Raw genomic sequence first — 3,376 nt, 5'->3', positions numbered from 1 at the left:
AAAGGGGGGGGGGGGGGGGGGGGGGGGGGGGGGGGGGAAGCACACCCTACAACTAAGCTTCAGCTGAAGGAGGGTCTTTCTCAAAATCAATAGCATGGGAATGGACGCCTTTAGTTTGAGACTTAGCTGCCATGTCCTTGGCCTGGGAGACCATCTCCTTAACCGTGAGGGAGTCCTCAGACGGCTTATCCATCACAAGAGGCTGAGCCTTCTTACCCACTTCAACCCCTTCAAGGATGGGAGCCTGGGGGGAAGGAGTTGCTTAAGAGGAGGGTCCACATCTGGGATCCCTCTAATATCACGTGGGAAGTGAATGTTCTCGACCCTCCTCAGCTCAGAGTCTCTAGGGACTCCCGCTTAGTCCATCACTACGCCCCATGACTCAGTACAGTAATCCCTAAAAACTACGGCCACCTCCTTTGTCAGCCGATTCTCCGTTTCTATCGCCCCATGGTTATAGGCGGCTGCCACCGTAGCCTCAGCAGACTCCCTGGCACCCGAGCTCCATCCTAAACTTTTTGCAGCTCGGCCTTAAGATCTAGAATGACTTGCTTTTCTGTGGCTAGGTTTATCTCGGTCACGTGAAGCTTTTGGCGTTGATCTTTAGCTTGCTTCTTTGCATTTTTTAGACCCGTCGTGGCACTATTGCGGGCTTTGATTGCCTCCTTCAGCTGCTCGGACAACTGAGTCTATTCTTGCTTTAATGCTCCCAGCTGCTTTTCCACCTCCAGCCGGGAGTTAGCCTCAGCCCTAGCCACGTTTTGGGCGTTCTTGATCCACTCCTCGGCAACAAATACTTGCTAGGTAAGCTGCATAGAAGTAACAGAGGGATCACAAACAGTACATTAGTAAATGAATTCGCAAGATATTATTTCAAAAACATACTGGCTTACTTACCATTGCAAGATCCCTCTTCAATGATATGAAGAGGTCAAGTTGCCTAATGCGCCTAAGGCCATCCATATCTCCAGGGAGTAGGAGGGGCTGCTCTAGAGCTTCGGCCAAGACGCCAACATACCCCCTCTAGGACTCCCAAATGGTGGCATCCCAAGAGACAGGAGTGCCCTCCACCTCCAGCCAAGGTTCCTAGGTGCGCTGCGCTTAGCACACTTTGGCATCCCCCCGGCTTTCCATAAATAGGGCCCTCTTATCTCGGGGGTCCTTCGCCTTCTTTTGCTGCTTGGCCCCCTTCTGTTGTACGATCTCCCCTTCCTCAGGGTCCTCGGCTGGCCTCTTCTTCTTCAAATCCTGATTAACCTTCAGTCTGAGGTCAGCTGGAGGCTGAGGGAGAGTAAGAGGGAGTTTGGGAGTGGGCTGGGTCTTTGGAACCTCTTTCAATGTAGACCCTCCCTTGTTTCTGTTGGCCATTAGAACTTTCAAACCAGATCTCTGCCTCAAATCCATACCTTCCTCCTCCTCAAAGCTGGTATCGGGCCGAGCAATTATAAATTTTGGTTGATTGACGGCAAAAAACCCTTCGAACTGAGTCTCAGAATCTGACAACTCCACAGGTCTCTTTAGCGCCCTTTCCTCTCCTTCGAACCGAAATTGGTCGATCTTAGCGTCTAAAGAATGGCGTGATGAAGCTGACTCTTCCCTCAAAGCCATTATTGGATGAGGAGCTTGTTGAGGTGGCCACATGACTAGTGGAAGGTCTCTCCAAGCTAAGAAGTCGGGCTTAGAAACATCTATTCGGGCAAGCTTAGGACTGCCCAATCTTATCGCCTGGCCTGCGTCCTGAAATGCACGCGACAAAGGCACGTAATCCAAGATCAGATGAACAACTCTCAATTGTCCATCCTCGCTTGGAAAATCTTTGACCTTAGCAGGTAATTGAGCGCAGGGATGTTAACATGACTAAGCTTCGGCGAAACATGATCTTTATCTGCAAAGAATCCGAAGAGGAAATTGTGGTCAGCAAAAATCATAATTATTGTCCAAGGAGACAAGCAGCTTAAAATAAATAAAGGAAAGGCTAAAAAAGCTAAGGCCCTTGCCAAAGGACCTATCCCTATGATGCCCTACCTGGTGTTCCCTCCCTAACTGGGCAGTGAAGGCCATCGTGCCACTCCCTGGAGACGACCAGGTAATTTTCTTTCAAACCTTTGTTGGACTTGGGAAGGCAGGATATCAACCTCACCTCCTCGAATCGAGATTTGAGGTAATATCCTCGAACGAGTGAATGGCACTCGTACATATGAATGACATCGTGCCATGAAAGCTGAAGGTCCATCTGATCATTTAGGGCATCTACACTCTCAAAAATTCTAAACATATTAGGAGTGCACTGGTTGGGGGCATAATTTGTGGTTGAGCAAATAATCTCGGGTTATCCTACCCATGGGAAGTGTTAGGTTCTAAGTACTTAGGAACTTATGTATTAGAACTCTAATGTGTATTGTTGGCAAATTATGATCAAAACAAGTTGTTTAGTCTTATTTAGACTTGCTCAAAGTTGTGTCTTTTATGTAAAGTTGGAATTGAGCTGATGCAGAATTTACTATGTATTTCAACCTGGCTCGATTGATCGAAGCCTAGGGTCGATCAATCAAAAATCGGGCAAAATGCATTTTTCTGCAGAATTCCAATTTAGCCCAAACTCTACTTAAATGTCTTAGGGTTTAAGTAAAACACTCCTATATATAAGGGAAACCCTAAAACGTTTTTGAGAGCTTTTAGAGAGATTAAAGTGTCGTGTGTGCCTCTTTTTATTTTTAGGATTTTGTACCCAAAGGCTCTCGAAAGGTTGTTGCTCATATTGCGGTTTGTGTAAATCTTTTGTGAGATCTGTGAGGAGTTTTCTTTTACACAAGCTTAAGATTATCAAAAAGGAGATTCGTTCAAGAACTTGATGATCATTCAGTTGCTACTATAAGAGATTAAAGATACACAAGCGGGAGTGCTTGTACTTGCTGGAGAATCCAAGAAAGAAGGAGTCTATGGTCTCGGAGCTTGCACAAGGTCATGTTAGTAAATTTCTACTGGTGGGTAGCAATAGAATGTTAGTAGTCTAAATTCTATTGTAAAATTTCAATTCTTTCTATAGTGGATTCAAGTTTACCTTAAGGATAGTTATGTTAAATCCGCCCCAGGTTTTTTACCGGTTTGGTTTTCTTGGGTGATCATATCTTTGTGTTTTTTTTTTTTTTGCTGATATACATGATATGATTGTTTGTTTGTGATAACCTAGATTTGAAATTTGGACTAAGTAATAACTTGGCTTGTTAACTAAGTTAATCCTTTTTTGTTTTAAGGGGTCTAAAAACATACAGGGAGTATCATCCCTCCTTCTATAAAAGCGATCATAAGAATGACAACTTCGCCCACCTTTCTATCAGTCAATACTCATTCTGGTGGCAGTACTCTAAGTCCACTC

Source organism: Quercus suber, unplaced genomic scaffold, assembly GCF_002906115.3.
Source record: "Quercus suber isolate HL8 unplaced genomic scaffold, Cork oak 2.0 scaffold_205, whole genome shotgun sequence".
Taxonomy (NCBI): domain Eukaryota; kingdom Viridiplantae; phylum Streptophyta; class Magnoliopsida; order Fagales; family Fagaceae; genus Quercus; species Quercus suber.
This window is presented reverse-complemented; position numbering follows the sequence as displayed.